The following is a 20,488-nucleotide window of genomic DNA, read 5'->3' as shown; positions in this document are numbered from 1 at the left end:
CTTGGGTAACTGTTGCACTTTCTCCTGTACAATCCTGAGACTTGGGTAACTGTTGCACTTTCTCCTGTACAATCCTGAGACTTGGGTAGCTGTTGCACTTTCACTTGTATAATCCTGAGACTTGGGTAATTGTTGCACTTTCACTTGTACAATCCTGAGACTTGGGTAACTGTTGCACTTTCACTTGTACAATCTGAAGACTTGGGTAATTGTTGCACTTTCACTTGTACAATCCTGAGACTTGGGTAACTGTTGCACTTTCACTTAATGGGGTTTCTTAATAAGGTCATGGTTTGGAAGTAATGTTTTTTGACTGGATGTACATGATAGTATGTTAAGCTTTGGGAAATGCCAGAGACGGGGCTGCTTCTGTTCTTGGCAAGTACTTGCAAACATCTCTAGTTTTGTCATATTTTGTATTTTCAAATAAAATCTGTCGCAGGTGGGGTGGTCAGGTCAGCTAGTGGTTATAGCGTTCGCTCGCCACACCTAAGACCGGGTCAGTCAGTGTGGCAGTGTGGCAGGTGGGGTGGTCGGGTCAGCTAGTGGTTAAAGCGTTCGCTCGCCACACCTAAGACCCGGTCAGTCAGTGTGGCTGTGCGGCAGGTGGGATGAAAATTATTAATTTGTTATGGCCTAAACAGGATTCAGTTGATATACTTCTTGAAACTGCACCAGGAATTCAGATACTCATGTAAGAAAGATCATATTTACATTTTGTTTTCTATTTCTGTTTATTTTTACTTTCACATATTCATTTGGGTAAATATTTCAGTAGTTCCCACTTAGTTGTTGTTTTTTAATGTTAAACAAACTGTAAGGGAGTTTCTTGTTGCAGTCTTTTCTGATGAATCTATTTTTAGCTGAGACCCATGTTGAGATTCCACTATTTTCCAATGACAATGTTACATGTTAATACATTCTAGCTTATTTATTAGTTTATTGTATGTATTTTATGTGTTATGAATGTTTAACTGGATCACATGAACAGTGATTGAGTTTGTGAGTATTTGTGTGTTTTTGGTGCTCAGCAATATTCCAGAGACATCATGTCATGCACACCAAACATAGGTATCACACATTGTTCCTTTGTGGAGAATCAATCTTGGGGCTTCAGTGAAACAAACAAATACTTCCACCATTGGCCTACCCGACATCCCCTCACATAAACAGATTTTCCATGTACAGATTATATCGGTTCCAGCATGGCCATGCATTTCCAATGACGACCAAGTATAATTAATGCTTTGATTGTGGCCAACGTGATATACCACCCAGCTCTGAATCAAGCTGATTTGTGCTCACACTATTAACCACAGGTTTATAGATACCACTCAAAAGAGTGAGTGAGTTGGGTTTAACGCCACTTTTAATAGTATTCCAGTTATATTGCGGCGTGTCAGCTAAATGTGGGAGGAAAGCCTGAAGTGATGCAGGTCTCAGACGTTTACCACTTCGGTGAAACCCATGATCATGGGTATGGTGCTTACAAACCTAGAAACATAATCGGGGCGAACCGTGATTCGAACCCACAATCATAGGTTTCTGGCGTGCCCAAGGGACGCAACTCTGCACAGCGAATCTTGATGCCTCAGAAGACTGGGCCACCCGTGCCCCCTTACTACTCAAAAGAAGTTAAAGTACACCTGATTCTTTCATATTACTACAGTTAGTCTGTCATGGCATGATATATCAACTTTTATAATATGAACCTTTTTGTTAGGGATACAGCATCTATTGAATTGACTAAACAAAGACAAAACGACCCACAGGTTTCATAACATTGAAGAAACATAATTATATTCCACCCATATTCACACACTCTATCAAGTGGAAACTTTGGCAAGATTTTCTCTATTTATTGCAATCTGGTTACCAAGGTTACCATTGTTCGATATTCTTCACTTAACTTCTTATAATGAACCATATATGATCACCAATATACAAAATCACGCAGTGTTAAATGGTCAAATTCATATTTCTCATATCCATAAAGAAATTTGGTTGCCTTGGAAACAGAGTGCTCTGAAACATACATAACCATGATTCGTAACAGTTCATGTGTTCTACACATATATGCCTCCATACTTAAACATCATTTATCACAGAGAGCAAAGTGGCTTGAAGGAATCGTTGGTTGATGCTTATCTTTAATGTACCATCTGTAAAATATTCCTGCATATATATGCCTTATTACCCAGCATTTGTCTTTGGGCGACTGTGACATGAATAATAGATGACTAGCAGCTCCCAAGTCAACAGGGTGATACAGCTGCATATACATGTGCCTTGTGGATGTTATACAGCATTCTGTCAGCCCAGGTGAAATAACTTATGCTTTGTCCCAGACACAGCATCCCCGTGGTCCAATAGCAGCCCTGTGATGTGTCTTTGTAACCAGGATGGTCAGAGACCCATGACCTGTGGTCCTATAGAGTTGACTTAAACACCCGAGGTGAACACACACAATGCCCTTCACGCCGAGCAGTTTATTATTCCCTTAAGTTTATCATTATATATTTTCTTTAATGTGAAACTGAGCAATATTTGACACAAGGGCTGGGATGAGTCCAAATTTAATGCCAGGGTGTCCGACCCCCTATTCTTGACCCTACTTGGGTACCCTTTTATAAACATCTGATGACGTCACACTACAGTAACAGAAGGCTTTTCTAAATGTTGATAAACCTCAAAGGCAGGCAATATCGACCTGATGTCAACATTTCAATTGTAATACCTAGGTTTTACAATTAATGTTTTATAAACTTGCCTCTTGTTGTGAATACAATTGTGTTTGATGACTGGTTAAAAGTCCATCAGTCCATCGCCTCAGTTAGTTACTAGTGGTAATAAGGGAGGAGGAGAGATATGGTGGTTGGAGGGAGTGGTGGTAGGTGGGTCCATCACCTCAGTCAGTTACTGGCGGCAATAAGGGAGGGGGAGAGATATGGTGGTTGGAGGGAGGTGGGCCGGGTGGTAGGTGGGTCCATCGCCTCAGTTAGTTACTAGTGGCAATAAGGGAGGGGGCGAGATATGGTGGTTGGAGGGAGTGGGGCCGGGTGGTAGGTGGGTCCATCACCTCAGTCAGTTACTAGTGGCAATAAGGGAGGGGGAGAGATATGGTGGTTGGAGGGAGTGGGGCCGGGTGGTAGGTGGGTCCATCACCTCAGTCAGTTACTGGCGGCAATAAGGGAGGGGGAGAGATATGGTGGTTGGAGGGAGGTGGGCCGGGTGGTAGGTGGGTCCATCGCCTCAGTTAGTTACTAGTGGCAATAAGGGAGGGGGCGAGATATGGTGGTTGGAGGGAGTGGGGCCGGGTGGTAGGTGGGTCCATCACCTCAGTCAGTTACTAGTGGCAATAAGGGAGGGGGAGAGATATGGTGGTTGGAGGGAGTGGGGCCGGGTGGTAGGTGGGTCCATCACCTCAGTCAGTTACTAGTGGCAATAAGGGAGGGGGAGAGATATGGTGGTTGGAGGGAGTGGGGCCGGGTGGTAGGTGGGTCCATCACCTCAGTCAGTTACTAGCGGCAATAAGGGAGGGGGAGAGATATGGTGGTTGGAGGGAGTGGGGCCGGGTGGTAGGTGGGTCCATCACCTCAGTCAGTTACTAGTGGCAATAAGGGAGGGGGAGAGATATGGTGGTTGGAGGGAGTGGGGCCGGGTGGTAGGTGGGTCTATCACCTCAGTCAGTTACTGGCGGCAATAAGGGAGGGGGAGAGATATGGTGGTTGGAGGGAGTGGGGCCGGGTGGTAGGTGGGTCTATCACCTCAGTCAGTTACTAGTGGCAATAAGGGAGGGGGAGAGATATGATCGTAAGGGCATGGGATGTTGGGTTAGTGGTGACTGGTTGGTAGGTGAGTCAATAAAAGAAATACTTTTAGTGATTGAGTTTATCTTCAATTTAATATTTTTCTATCCTGAAAGTGAAGCAGTTAGTAGGGAAGGAGTAATAATATGTTGATTTTGGTAATTACATCAGTTGATCAAAGCAGTAGTCTGACCCTAAGTCCTGAATACGGAGAGTCCATCTCTCCAAGATTCCAGATAGATCTATTACAAATTGTTGACATACCCAGACACAGAGAATTCTCTACTCACCCTCGTATATCATATTAGTCAGTTTGTACAGTGTAATCAAAATCGGATCTGTTTCTCTTTCCAGACATCTCCCATTTGATATAGAAGAAGTCGGATCTGGGGGAAAGTCATCACAGAAATAAATATCTTGATATGAATCATCATCTACGACATCTTTGATGGTGAGACATAAATATTGTATACTCCTGCTGTGACATTTATCAAAACCCTTTTGGCAAAATCAAAGCTGAAGGAAAGACAAGATGGGTGATTCAAATGATGAGATCATATATGATGAGTTGTCATGTTTTTTAGGAGCGATAGTCCTTGAAGGCAGTTTCATGATTTGTTGTGGATCTGTGAGATATTAATGTTCAACTGTTGCTTTTTAAGATATTGATTTTTGTTCTTTTGTTTATGAGGCTAGTCCTGTCCGTGTCCTTTAGTATAATTGATAGTGTAGACTTTCTGGACACATCTGTTGAGCATTAGCTCAATTGGTGTAATATTAGAAAATAATTTTTAACAAGCATCATAAGGTCTGAGTGATGTCATACGGTTTTGTGATGTCACACAGAGTCAGAGTGATGTCATACGGTTTTGTGATGTCACACAGTCAGAGTGATGTCATACGGTTTTGTGATGTCACACAGAGTCAGAGTGATGTCACACACACTCACTCACTCACTCACTCACTCACTCACTCACTCACTCACTCACTCACCCACCCACCCACTCACTCACCCACCCACCCACCCACCCACCCACCCACTCACTCACTCACCCACCCACCCACCCACTCACCCACTCACTCACTCACTCACAGGCCAAGTAGACATTTGATCACATTTGTTGTTCACATCTCTACTTCGACTTCTCCAAATATGGGACTGTGCATAGCCACTGTTAATACATGCAATGTAATCACCGACAAACGATTGCCGTCTGTTGATAGGGGACCACCATCTCAGGATTTAACGAAATTCAATATAATGAAAAGTTGACTTTAACGAATACAGCGCTAACCCAAAGCAGTGGTAATTAACGCCATTGTTCATGTGAATAGCAAATTTCTGATATTATGCATTGATTTCAGGGATCCCATTGAGTGCATTCAGTGGTCCCATTCAAGAGAGAGGTGCTTGATTAATCCACAGTTTTTAATGATAAAATTGCATGCAGCCAAGGATGCTGAGATTCCAATGGTATTCCCATGGCAATGTCATATGTGATAGTTATTGGACTCTTAAAATACTGATGGATTCCAAACTTAAATTGTGTTGGAAACCATGGACAATCAAACAGACTGTCATGTGCAGTTGGCTGTTAGTGTAAGGTAGTCACATGGATAGCCCCATGCCAGAGACCTCAGTTTGATTCTAAAAATGGGTACAAAGTTCATTTTTGTAATTCCTCATCAGGGTATTGTTGGAATAGAATAAATTGTGGATAGAGTTCAGTTCACGGCAAAGAGTTGCATCCCTTCACCATTCCAGGATCTGCTACTCATGATAATATCACTCCAAGCTTTCCTCCCACGTCAAGCTAACATGTCAGTATACTGTGTCCAAGTGGGGTGTCCACAAAATTTAATCCTTTAGAAAGGGACGTTGAAATAGTAAAGGGATAACTATCAATGTTAAACTGTAGCATGGTATCTCAATGGGCAAGCAAATAAAACTGGCATAAGTTTGGATAAGCACCCACACACTCACATACACGCACATTGCTTTTGAAGTGCAATAATCTTGAAAGCAAGGTTTTAACCCATCTTCCCCTCACCTTACTGACTCTTGAGATATGAATGAGTAAAAATCTTCATTGCTTTCCTGATTTACTTAGCAGTCAGTGCTTGAGTGGCCAAGAGGTTAAAATGTGCACTAAATAGGTAAACAATTTCAACGTCTCCAGCACCACAGTGAAGACTGTCAGAACTGTCCTGGGACAGACTAATGTAACAATCATGTAAGTCCCTCTAGTGTAGGCCTCAAACAAGGCCGTGTTTCAGTAATATGAAGCATGTTAATGAGACTCCTCTGCAAATGCTAATTTGTAATGTTAAAGTCAATCAGGTGGCAAAGACATGGCGACTGCCTCTCAGCTGTGATGCTACAAGCTTCACCCTTGGGAGGCCTGCTTCTGATCATGGCTATGGATTTATGATTTGACAAATAAGCCATTGAGCATTAATTTGAAAATAATGTCAAAATCTATTTTCCTTTCATTCAAGATAACTCTGGATATTTGGTTAATTAAAAAGTTTTTTTCTTTCTATGAAACTTATAAAATTGATTACTACAGCAAGGAGTAATGAAATGCAATTTCTGTACTGTATGTATTGTTTGTTATAGATTGGTTGTGTACAAAACCGACTCTTAGATATTGTCAGTAAGTGAACGAGTGCATTGGCTTTAATGCTGCTTTGAACAGTATTTCAGAAATACTTTGTCAGTCTCATGCAAAAGGAAAGACAAGGCGTTTACCCACAATCCAGGGTATGATGCTAACAGGTTTAGATCCTGGGATCCTGGCATTGCAAAGGGATGCAACTCTGCCAACTTCAGGTTTTAGACCTCCAAGCGCAACCTGTGCCTCTGACCTAGGGATATGATGAGAATAAGTTTCTTATCAATTTGTTCATAGAGACGAAAAATAAGGTTTCACCTGTAACCTAGCATGGGTTAGGCTTGGTGCTTTGAGGCAACACCAATACCAACACCAACATCAACACCAACATCAACATCAACACCAACACCAACACCAACACCAACAACACCAACACCAACACCAACATCAACATCAACACCAACACCAACACCAACAACACCAACACCAACATCAACATCAACATCAACACCAACAACACCACCACTATGTGCTGACCTGTATAAAGCAATCTTGTATATACTGCAAGCTATCAACTCTATGTTGTTACTTTCTACTGAAGGCTCGTGAAGATAAGGGTGAGAGTGAGTGAGTGAGTTTTACGTCACATCGGCAGTATCTCAGCCATATAGTGATGAGTTATAAGGGTTAGAACAGGTCTTCAGCAACCCATGTTAAAAGGCGACCATTAGGTTAGGTTAGGTTAGGTTGACTAACAGGATCGGGTGGTCAGGCTCGCTGACTTGGTTGATGCATGTCATCGCATCCCAATTGCTTAGATTGATGCCCATAATATCAATCACTGGTACAGATTTGATTACAAACAAAAAATCCATGTTTTCACTTCCTACTGAGAACCATACTCCGACCCCTATGTTTCGTGTGTCTGTAAACCAAACATGCAGAATGCCAGTGTTAATTTCATTATTTGGGGCATCACAAGTGTGCTCCCCCTTATCCAAAATCCTGGATCTATCGGAGCGAGGATATGACCAGAGTGGCTTAATTTAAACAAATTCCTTTTGTAAAACTGGTCATTATGTTCGGGAAGCCAGCCTGATTAGGAGAATCTATGGATGTAAATCGCACAGTCATCGACACGAGAGCAGCGAGAGTCACTACCCTGCAGAGGCCTACCACTTGGTTAAGCCTTGCTCACCAGATAAGGGTGTAATTGAATTGCACAGTAGCCGTTTGAACTGCCGTTGCAGTGTATATGTAGGGGCGGAGACTCTGAGTGATGGTCTGTGTCTTGGCTCGTCTGGTCAGTTGTGACAAGAAGAGGCTAACTGAATTGATGGCCAAATCTTATCGATTGGGAATTTAGGTGATGGATTGGCCGGATATATGTCCATGCGTGTCTGATACTGATGGATGAAACATTGGTTTCAGAGGAATTGGTTCAGAATCCACATTGTTTTATTTGTTTCTTCATGAGTACAAGGTGATTGCAACAGTATTCAGGGTAATATTACATTTAATAACTCTGGTTATTGTTATTTTGGGCAGTGCTTCTGTCCTAGATATTGTAGCGTGTCCACTTGGTGTGGTTGAAATCCCCAAGTGACACACAGGTGAGAAAGAGAATCTAACTAAAGCGTACTGGTGTTGACAAACCAAGAATCATAAGCTGAAAGTAAATCTGTGAATGATCAATGACCAGGGAAGCCTGGCTTGACAGAGCAACCCTGGATACCACTGTGTCATCCATCCCTCCGTTACTACTCTGGATTCAAACTCATGACCAAAAGATCCTGGCTCAGCAAAGCAACCCAACTCTTGTACCACTGTGTCATCCATCCCTCCATAAGTACTCTGGATTCAAACTCATGACCAAGAGATCCTGGCTCAGCAAAGCAACCCAACTCTTGTACCACTGTGCTATCAATGTATCCCTTGGTATTTTGGATTCAAACTCATGACCAAGAGATCCTGGCTCAGCAATGCAACCCAACTCTTGTACCACTGTGCCAATGATGTCTGCCTTAGTACTCTGGATTCAAACTCATGACCAGGAAATCCTGACCTCAGCAAAGCAACCCAACTCTTGTACCACTGTGCTATCAATGTCTCCCTCAGAACTCTGGATTCAAACTCATGACCAGGAAATCCTGGATTGGCTAAGCCACCCATCTCTTGTACCACTCTGCCATTGACAGTGGTCACCTCACTAGTCGGTGGTTACCTCGCTTGTCGGTGCTTACCTCACTTGTCGGTGGTTTCCTCTCTTGTCGGTGGTTACCTCACTTGTTGGTGGTCACCTCACTGTTCGGTGGTTACCTCACTTGTCGGTGCTTACCTCACTTGTCGGTGCTTACCTCACTTGTCGGTGGTTACCTCACTTGTCGGTGGTTACCTCACTTGACGGTGGTTACCTCACTTGTCGGTGCTTACCTCACTTGTCGGTGGTTACCTCACTTGACGGTGGTTACCTCACTTGTCGGTGGTTACCTCACTTGACGGTGGTTACCTCACTTGTCGGTGGTTACCTCACTTGTCGGTGGTTGCCTCTCTTGTTGGTGGTTACCTCACTTGTCGGTGGTTACCTCACTTGACGATGCTTACCTCACTTGTCGGTGGTTACCTCACTGTTCGGTGGTTACCTCACTTGACGGTGGTTACCTCACTTGTCGGTGGTTACCTCACTTGACGGTGGTTACCTCACTTGTCGGTGGTTACCTCACTTGTCGGTGGTTACCTCACTTGACGGTGGTTACCTCACTAGTCGGTGGTTACCTCACTTGACGGAGGTTACCTCACTTGACGGTGGTTACCTCACTTGTCGGTGGTTACCTCTCTTGTTGGTGGTTACCTCACTTGTCGGTGGTTACCTCACTTGACGGTGGTTACCTCACTTGACGGTGCTTACCTCACTTGTCGGTGGTTACCTCACTGTTCGGTGCTTACCTCACTTGACGGTGGTTACCTCACTTGTCGGTGGTTACCTCACTTGTCGGTGGTTACCTCACTTGTCGGTGGTTACCTCACTTGTTGGTGGTTACCTCACTGTTTGGTGCTTACCTCACTTGACGGTGGTTACCTCACTTGTCGGTGGTTACCTCACTTGTCGGTGGTTACCTCACTTGACGGTGGTTACCTCACTAGTCGGTGGTTACCTCACTTGACGGAGGTTACCTCACTTGACGGTGGTTACCTCACTTGTCGGTGGTTACCTCTCTTGTTGGTGGTTACCTCACTTGTCGGTGGTTACCTCACTTGACGGTGGTTACCTCACTTGACGGTGCTTACCTCACTTGTCGGTGGTTACCTCACTGTTCGGTGCTTACCTCACTTGACGGTGGTTACCTCACTTGTCGGTGGTTACCTCACTTGTCGGTGGTTACCTCACTGTTCGGTGCTTACCTCACTTGACGGTGGTTACCTCACTTGTCGGTGGTTACCTCACTTGTCGGTGGTTACCTCACTGTTCGGTGCTTACCTCACTTGACGGTGGTTACCTCACTTGTCGGTGGTTACCTCACTTGTCGGTGGTTACCTCACTGTTCGGTGCTTACCTCACTTGACGGTGGTTACCTCACTGTTCGGTGGTTACCTCACTTGTCGGTGGTTACCTCACTTGTCGGTGGTTACCTCTCTTGTTGGTGGTTACCTCACTTGACGGAGGTTACCTCACTTGACGGTGGTTACCTCACTTGTCGGTGGTTACCTCACTGTTCGGTGCTTACCTCACTTGACAGTGGTTACCTCCAGAAAGGGAAGCCTCCTGTTAGGTTATGTCCAATTTCTTGCTGAGGTAATTATGATGCCTAGGCACATTCCTGTGTGATTTATGGAGACCAGGGACTAGGAACTGTCGTTGTCCTGCCTATTTCCCAGTGGAGGTTTCCGATTAGACTGGCAATGGATAGTGCTAAACCCTACCTACAAGGATTGTATTTTTAGTTCAATGAGAACTTTCACCTTCAATACAGACAGGGAAGTACATTTGGTCAAGAGAGTTGATAGGAACTGCCACCTCTGACTGCAATGACAAGATTCATCACTTTAAATGTGCAGTTATGAGCTGGTCTAAGAACTAGCCTAATCTGAGTCACACAGACCCTGGAACAAACATATCCAAAACATCCCAAGCAAGTGTAGAATAGTTAGCAAGTCAAGATTACTGCAGTTTCTGTGAAATTCCAAGCAATTATAGAAGATTTGTTGAGTCTCTGAAAATAACAAATAGAGGATATTTCATGTGTCTCGTGAAATATCATATTTCTCTCATCGAGTGACGAAGGGAAAGGAGATATTTTCACTCTTGGCTACACCACTCATAAAACATATCTCTTTCCCCCCTCATCACCAGATGAGAGAAACATCATATTTTACGAGACACATGGACTATCCTATTTATTATATACTTTTTGTCTACCGGAAAATTAAATCATTTCTTTACAAATGTAAAACCTTGAAATGTTAATTCTCCCTACCCAACACCCAGGGACGGTTCACCACCCCTTGTATTTTGTGACTAAAAGAGTAGCTTTGTGTTTGCAAAGTCTTAAACAAATATAAACAAAAACAACAAAGAATATTTAGGGTCACGAAAATTCTGATTCATACATATAGATATGATTATATACAAAATAAACTTTAACAAAAAATATTGTTGAAAACTACAAGACCGCTGTTGGGAGTGAAAGAATAGTCAAATCACAAAAATGGCACTTTGCATTTCGAACAGTCTCGATTGACAAATTAAATAAGAAATTCAAGTGTTATGTTTACTGCAATGAACATATCACTATTCTCAACTTTGAAAAAGTCAGTTTTTCACATAAAAGTATACAATGGACTCCTTTTTCCATATTTTTTAAGATAATTTAACAACTGTTTTTTCTGTAGGAATTTTCTTTTCAGAGACAAGATGAAAGTCTTGAGTTGGACATGATCCATGTGGTGTGAGTTTCCTCACACAGAGTTTGGTACAGGATTATTGTAATTCCCACACTATAACATGGACTAATGATCATCGTAGCTCTAGCATCACTTTGTGGAACAGGTCCCTTGAGGTTAAAGTCAATCGCTGATCATGTCAAACATGGGTTCAGTTACTGTTGGTGTGCATCTCTGTGATACGTCCTTGAGTGTCCAGTGTATTAGGACTCCTTTCTGTTTTGATACATTCTCCCAGACCCTGAAGAATAAATTAAAAAATGAATAGATGGGCAAGTCTAAATTGCCTCACCTCTAATTGAGCATTGTTCTGGGCTCCATATCATTTTTTTTTCTTTTGCAGATTTATATGTTTAAGTAAGAATTACCATTATTTCTGGGACTAAATGTTAGTCTAATTTGGGTCTGGATGAATGACACGATCCAAAAGTATCTATCCTATCAACCTAACCTCCTCTGTCATAATTGAAACGAGCAGTGACATCACTAGACTAAGGTCTCTAAATGATATATAACTTTAACAGAAGCAAGCAAATACTTTCACATTGAAAAGGAACCCCAGTGAGATGAGAATTTCAGAAACCTGAACCTGTGGAAAATTTAGACTTGCTTAATATAGGGCTATAGCATGAAGGTAAGGGCTTGGCGGATGGGAAAATAATATGGTTCAGGGGCTGTGAGACAGTCTATGACGTCACCAGTATTTCACCTTCACACATCTCAAATACAACTGGGAAAACATCTTGCAGTAGACTGTCGTGACTTCAATCCCCCTTTCTAAACACACAGAAAAATCATTTTTCCAATAAATCATTTTGTGTCCTGATTCAACTGAGGGATTCGTGGGCTTGCTCTGACAAGGTCATGTTTGATAAATGAGATCTATGCCAACCTCTTTTTCACAGTGATTTGTATTAGTTGTTGATTCAAGCTCATGAGTGAGAGAATTCTGTGCCAAGTTGATGATGTGGGAGATGTAGATGCCCCTCCCATAATGAGTGAGTGAGCATGGTTTTACGCCACTTTTAGCAACATTCCAGCAATATCACATTGTTCCCATTTGCAAAATCAGGTAACGACAAGCAAACACTTTAACCACTAGGTTACAGCCCCCGCCACCCCCCAGCCCCCTTCCAAACTGAGGCCAATGTGACAAATGAGTCATGGTATTGTTGAACATTATACAATGTAATACACTGGGTAATCAAGGATGGCTGAGGTATGGATGGATTGATGAAGCAGCATAATATCATACCAACTCACTCACTCACTCACTCACTCACTCACCAATCATCCTAAACTTTACTGTTTGCTGTGAGTGAGTGGTTTTGGTCTAAAACTTCCTTGAAGAGTAGTTCTGTTATATCACAGGTCAGTTTCATGTTGGAGGAATGTCATGGAGGTCTCAGATGTTTACCACTTTACTGAACGAAATCCTTTAAAAACATTGACATTGTTCCCCTTTACTGTAAAGCCTTGTTCCGACTTTGTGCTTCATGGCACTACCATTGCATGCCTACCTGGCACATATGTTTCTGATTGAATATACCTGGGGCCAAGTGCTCAGACTTGTGTACAGAGCATATGCCCAGAGAGAGAAAGGTCTGTGGTTCGATTCCCTGTCTGCCTCATACCAAAAGACATTAAAAGATGGTATATGTTGTTTCCCTGCCAGACAATCAGCATTAAGGGGATAAACAAGGACTGGCTGGCTCAGAGCATATGCCCAGAGAAAGAAAGGTCTGTGGTTCGATTCCCTGTCTGCCTCATACCAAAAGACATTAAAAGATGGTATATGTTGTTTCCCTGCCAGACAATCAGCATTAAGGGGATAAAACAAGGACTGGCTGGCTTGGAGCATATGCCCAGAGAAAGTAAGGTCTGTGGTTCGATTCCCTGTCTGCCTCATACCAAAAGACATTAAAAGATGGTATATGTTGTTTCCCTGCCAGACAATCAGCATTAAGGGATAAAACAAGGACTGGCTGGCTCGGAGTGAGTTTTAAAAATCTGAGCGGGGAATCCATGTTAAACTGGGGCATTGTATCCCAGTGGTCCCGCACTCATAAGTCTGGACTTAAGTGCAAGCAGCCACACACATGTGCATGCTCATCACAAAAACAGAGAAGTATTCATGAACACAAAATTCACTGACATGAATTCAAAGGTTTGAAACACACAACTTTGCACAAGTTAGAATGTACTTTTCCTTTTGTCTGATGGCTAGGTCAGACCAGAGTAAGGTCAAGTGACAAACCCCAGAAAATTGTTCTACTGTTCCCCAGGAGTCTGAGACAACTGGATTTAGACCATCCATGTATGTTTTTTAAAACATCATTATATAACACTGATATGTTCTTTCATAAATACCTAAGTTACCACTGAAACCAGTTGAAAAGTGTGTTAATATGTTTCTCCAGATGCCACCAGAATGTCAGTCACCGAATGAGTCATCATGTGATGTGACGAAGCAGAGGATGTCATTGAAAGTCAAATATCCTTGCTGTGGAAAAGTTGCACAGCATGTGATGATATGATGAATTTCAGTTTTTGCATGTTAACATAATTATCACTTTGAAGTAAAAGACAATTGTGTTTCATCAGAAGCTTAATGCAGGATACAATTACACATGGAATTGGCTATTACTATATGGAAATATATGGTAGGAGGTGCCATTACCTTTTTCAAGGTGTATGTCTACCAAGGAAGCAAGCATATCAGAGATAGAACTCAGCACTATTAAACTAAGCCTCAGCTGGTCTGGCTGTTTGTGATAGGTGTATCACCATAAGCAGATACAGTTTCTATATGTGCTGCTGCAGCAGATCAACTTTCATGGAGCCTAAAACCTGATGATGGCTCAAAATTTATTTTATGTCATTTCAATAGCATTACTATTCATTAGGTGCAGCTGTGAAATACATTGTGCACACGAGTGTCTATTTGTGGGGAACTGTTCGACTTGTTTCGATCAATATCAACAGTCCACAACATGAATATATTTTTAAAGGTAACATATCACAATTGTGTTCAGGAAATATTTGTCATTCATTACCTGGTTGACAGCTTGTAGGTTTATTATGTGTTTGAGTGTTGCACCGTCAAGGTAGAATAGGCCAAAATCTTGTCCTATGCATGTCGAAGAGAGTTTCTTGGCATAACATGGATATGGTGATTCATAACATGGGTTGACAATGTGGATTGGGTGGTAACAATGTGTAATTGGTGGTGACAATGTGGATTTGGTGGTGACAATGTGTAATTGGTAGTTACAATTTGTAATTGGTAGTCGCAATGTGGATTGGGTGATAACAATTTGTAATTGGTAGTCACAATGTGGATTTGGTGGTGACAATGTGTAATTGGTAGTCACAATGTGGATTTGGTGGTGACAATGTGTAATTGGTAGTTACAATTTGTAATTGGTAGTCACAATGTGGATTGGGTGGTGACAATGTGTAATTGGTAGTCCCAATGTGGATTGGGTGGTGACAATGTAATTGGTAGTCCCAATGTGGATTTGGTGGTGACAATGTAATTGGTAGTTACAATGTGTAATTGGTGGTGACAATGTGGATTGGGTGGTGACAATGTGTAATTGGTAGTTACAATGTGTAATTGGTAGTCACAATGTGTAATTGGTAGTCGCAATGTGGATTTGGTGGTAACAATGTTATTGGTAGTCACAATGTGGATTGGGTGGTGACAATGTTATTGGTAGTCACAATGTGGATTGGGTGGTGACAATGTTATTGGTAGTCACAATTTGGATTGGATGGTGACAATGTAATTGGTAGTCACAATTTGGATTGGGTGGTGACAATGTAATTGGTAGTCACAATTTGTAATTGGTAGTCACAATGTGTAATTGGTAGTCACAATGTGTAATTGGTAGTCACAATGTGTAATTGGTAGTCACAGTGTGTAATTGGTAGTCACAGTGTGTAATTGGTAGTCACAATGTGTAATTGGTAGTCGCAATGTGGATTCAGTAGTAACAATGTGGATTCAGTGGTAACAATGCGTAACTGGTAGTCACAATGTGGATTGGGTGGTGACAATGTAATTGGTAGTCACAATTTGTAATTGGTAGTCACAATGTGTAATTGGTAGTCACAATGTGTAATTGGTAGTCACAGTGTGTAATTGGTAGTCACAATGTGTAATTGGTAGTCACAATGTGTAATTGGTAGTCACAATGTGGATTCAGTGGTAACAATGTGGATTCAGTGGTAACAATGCGTAACTGGTAGTCACAATGTGGATTGGGTGGTGACAATGTAATTGGTAGTCACAATTTGTAATTGGTAGTCACAATGTGTAATTGGTAGTCACAATGTGTAATTGGTAGTCACAGTGTGTAATTGGTAGTCACAATGTGTAATTGGTAGTCACGATGTGTAATTGGTAGTCACAATGTGTAATTGGTAGTCACAATGTGGATTCAGTGGTAACAATGCGTAACTGGTAGTCACAATGTGGATTCAGTGGTAACAATGCGTAACTGGTAGTCACAATGTGGATTCAGTGGTAACAATGCGTAACTGGTAGTCACAATGTGGATTCAGTGGTAACAATGCGTAATTGGTAGTCACAATGTGGATTCAGTGGTAACAATGTGTAATTGGTAGTCACAATGTGGATTCAGTGGTAACAATGTGTAATTGGTTCTCACAATGCGGATTGGGTGGTAACAATATGTAATTGGTAGTCACAATGTGTAATTGGTAGTCACAATGTGTAATTGGTAGTCACAGTGTGTAATTGGTAGTCACAATGTGTAATTGGTAGTCACAATGTGTAATTGGTAGTCACAATGTGGATTCAGTGGTAACAATGTGGATTCAGTGGTAACAATGCGTAACTGGTAGTCACAATGTGGATTGGGTGGTGACAATGTAATTGGTAGTCACAATTTGTAATTGGTAGTCACAATGTGTAATTGGTAGTCACAATGTGTAATTGGTAGTCACAGTGTGTAATTGGTAGTCACAATGTGTAATTGGTAGTCACGATGTGTAATTGGTAGTCACAATGTGTAATTGGTAGTCACAATGTGGATTCAGTGGTAACAATGCGTAACTGGTAGTCACAATGTGGATTCAGTGGTAACAATGCGTAACTGGTAGTCACAATGTGGATTCAGTGGTAACAATGCGTAACTGGTAGTCACAATGTGGATTCAGTGGTAACAATGCGTAATTGGTAGTCACAATGTGGATTCAGTGGTAACAATGTGTAATTGGTAGTCACAATGTGGATTCAGTGGTAACAATGTGTAATTGGTTCTCACAATGCGGATTGGGTGGTAACAATATGTAATTGGTAGTCACAATGTGTAATTGGTAGTCACAATGTGGAATCAGTGGTAACAATGCGTAACTGGTAGTCACAATGCGGATTGGGTGGTGACAATGTGTAATTGGTAGTCACAATGTGGATTGGGTGGTAACAATGTCTGATTGGTAGTCACAATGTGGATTGGTAGTCACAATGTGTTTTGGGTGGTTACAATGTGGATTGGTGTATTTTCTAAACAGATCAGTATCTCTATGGAGAGTTAATTGTATTGAATTGTTGAGATAACCAGGCTATTTTATTCCAGGTTCTTTTACGGATATTAAGAAAGGAATAAAGGTTTGATATATCCTTATTAACAAAATATTTGACTGTTCCCCAAAAATATATGATTATACAATCAATCATGCACAACACAAATATCAAAATCAGACATTGTTGGTTCTTCTTGTTGGTTCAGCTCCCTCTGTTGTATTAAAGATCATATCTTGAGCTCAGTGCACAAATGACTGATATCAATTGTCAATTCTGGGCTAAGATTGTTTGAGAGTTTTGCATCTAAATACCTACAAGATTAATATTCTCTGAAGCAAATAGAATATATCCAATTTCATCTGCCACATTCATTCTGGAAAAGTGGACTTTCTTACAAGATAACTTTTTTGTACTTGGCCACTCTAGCTCATCTGTGAAGCAAAAAAGAATTGGTCTTGCAAAAAACCCTTTTGAAACCTACACTGGGTCTTCTACTGGCGTAGGGCATGGGGCATGGGGCATGGGGCATGGGGCATGATACTGCTGTCAGTGAGTGGAAGGTCATATCCCCTTGCCATGCCATTGGCCAAACATTGGTGCATATTGTTCAACATTAAGACGTTTTATGAATAAAATAAGAGAGACCTTTATTGCAGAATCAGACAAGGGTTTCAAGTATGCAAGATCATGAACTGAATATGTGAATTTAATGTCCTCCAAAATTGTGCCAAATATTAAACCTTAGCAAGCCATCTGATGAATGTACATAGTCATTTGTAATTGTACGAGGGTTGTCAGTCATGGATTACATGTAACAATGAATGCTAAAAAAAATTCATAACCAAGTTTGTTTAGTTTGTGTGGATCTCTGTCATAGACAGATGCCTCATAATGCAAGAAACACAAAGAGGCATATCAAGTCGGTTTCCATTTTCCACCTCAATGTTATCACTCAATCCAAACTTCCTTCTTCATAAATCAGCCTTTTCGCCTGGAAATTTCAAGAAATGACACTTGGTACTTTTGTTTGATGAAATAGTACACCCAACACCCACACAATACCCAATTTTGTGTCTTCAATACGCTGAGAATAATGAAAAATCACTTCATTGTCATGCTCATTAATGCTCTGTAACAAAACAAAATGGCAGACATCTCCACTATGACGTCACAGCTACAGCTCAGCCTCTAGCTGGTATTGCAATATGTATACTTTCTGGGATCAGGGCAGCTGTTTGTTGCTTTCAAGATAACAATGAAATCACATATGACTCTTTGTTTGGCGTAAATATGTACTTTGTAAGACGATTTAACATGTTTTAGAAAGTTTTGATAATAGATCTCATTTAAACTATGGTATCTCATTGAACTAGTTCCTTAAAACCAGCATTTGTCTGGACTAGCACAAGCGGCCACACACACAAGTGCAATAATCTTAAATGCGATGTTGAACCCAATTTCAACTTAAAGATACAGTAGAGTTTTATTAATCAATACTTCTTATTAGTTAACAGTTAAAGAGGGGAAAAGGATAATTACTGTAAAAATCTAAAAAGAATTACCGTATTCGACGTAATAAGCGCCCAGGGCGCTCTCAAATAGGGGGCTCTAATTAGAATATTATTTTGGTGGACAAAACAGAGTTGAAAGATAAATTTCGTAGTTTATGCTGACAGCCTGAAATGTTTATATACGACAGATATATTTCTCCAGAATCTAATTGCCCATAATTAAGGGTGCATATAACACACTAGTGCGTATTATACACGAATAAATAAGTCTTGTGTACATTGATCAATCGGAAGGGGTGCTAATTGGGATTGTTCACTAGCCAATATGTTAGCAATTATCGCCGTCGGCGCTTATTAGAGCGGGGCGCTTATTATGTCGAATACGGTAATTTGTCTTTTCTGAAATTGCACCAACTTGGTTTGTTCATTGTAAGCGCAATTCTTCATAATATTGTCCTGTTCCTTTTCATCTGTCTATTAAACAAAGAAATTAACCCTAAAGAGTACAAAAACTGTTATTAAATAACACATATGAGTCCAATTACATAAGCAATGCCGACAAGATTCAGAAGTAGACAGGGTTTGTATAAAAACTGGTATCTGGCAGACATAATTGCAACATGAATCTTGGAATTGGGGATAATTATGGGAAGAATTATTGTTGTATTTCCTGCAGATCATAACATGTGCAGGGTATTAGAAAAGTTCATGTTGTATCACTCAAAGTTTGATGGGGATATTTTTGTTGTCCAGGTGGGGGCTGTTGTCATACAAATAGTATTCTGTCATGCTTATGAATTGATGTACTTTAAGCTTCATCTAAGAACACACGTCTGTAAATTTTGTTTTCCCTGAGTTTGAGAGTGCTTGGTCATACAATGTGGTGTCCAATATTGCCCTGGATTCACTGTCATTTCAAGAAAAAATTGACAAAGATTCACAGGTTCATAACAGATTCATGTGACCCATTCATTGGCGATTCATACCAGTGGTGTGTGATATTGCCATCGAACTGACATACTTTCATCTTCATCTCAAGTCAGAATAAACACATGTCAATAGGTCCTCAACTGATTGCTTGGACTTGAGTAAACGTGAGAGACCTAAAATATACATTGGAACTTCGTTGTTTAGATATGCAAGTTAAGCTGTATACTCTCACAACTGAGAACAGATGAACAGGACAGGCAAAAACAAACAAAAATCATGTATATGATATCAAAAGAAATTCGGGTGAGATTCTCTTTATGTTAGTCCACGCTATGCTTTTCCATCCACTCTTCCACCCTTCCATCCATCCGACCCATTCATCAACCCTCATAAACCCTAAATCAATCCACTCCCCTTTCCATCCTTCAAACCAATCCTCCCAAACACCAATCCACCCAAACACCAACCCACCCAACCCACCAACCCACCCAAACACCAACCCACCCAAACACCAATCCATCCAAACAACAACCCACCCAAACACCAACCCACCCAACCCACCAACCCACCCAAACACCAACCCACCCAAACACCAATCCACCCAAACACCAACCCACCCAAACACCAACCCACCCAAACACCAATCCACCCAAACACCAACCCACCCAAACACCAACCCACCCAAACACCAATCCACCCAAACACCAACCCACCCAAACACCAACCCACCCAAACACCAATCCACCCAAACACCAACCCACCCAAACACCAACCCACCCAAACACCAATCCACCCAAACACCAACCCACCCAAACACCAACCCACCCAAACACCAATCCACCCAAACACCAACCCACCCAAACACCAACCCACCCAAACACCAATCCACCCAAACACCAACCCACCCAAACACCAACCCACCCAAACACCAATCCACCCAAACACCAACCCACCCAAACACCAACCCACCCAAACACCAATCCACCCAAACACCAACCCACCCAAACACCAACCCACCCAAACACCAATCCACCCAAACATCAACCCACCCAAACACCAACCCACCCAAACACCAATCCACCCAAACACCAACCCACCCAAACACCAACCCACCCAAACACCAGTCCA

The 20,488-nt window shown here is 41.6% G+C and overlaps 1 protein-coding gene across 4 annotated transcripts in view; it reads left to right on the top strand.

Annotated features, from left to right (window-relative positions):
* LOC139471651 (uncharacterized) overlaps positions 1 to 20,488 on the top strand; it is a 185,808-nt gene that overhangs the window by 28,105 nt on the left and 137,215 nt on the right. For 3 of the 4 annotated variants that reach the window (XM_071254075.1, XM_071254072.1, XM_071254073.1), the window contains exon 2: positions 4,164 to 4,260. The exons of the other annotated variant lie outside the window; for it this stretch is intronic. The gene's annotated coding sequence lies outside the window, so the exon portion shown is untranslated. The remainder of the gene's footprint in view (positions 1 to 4,163; positions 4,261 to 20,488) is intronic. 4 annotated transcript variants of the gene reach the window in all.

This window comes from Haliotis cracherodii, unplaced genomic scaffold (genome assembly GCF_022045235.1).
Source record: "Haliotis cracherodii isolate W230 unplaced genomic scaffold, xgHalCrac1.p SCAF_23, whole genome shotgun sequence".
Classification (NCBI taxonomy): Eukaryota; Metazoa; Mollusca; class Gastropoda; order Lepetellida; family Haliotidae; genus Haliotis; species Haliotis cracherodii.
The sequence above is the reverse complement of the archived record's forward strand: the minus strand, read 5'-3'. Positions and strand labels throughout refer to the sequence as shown.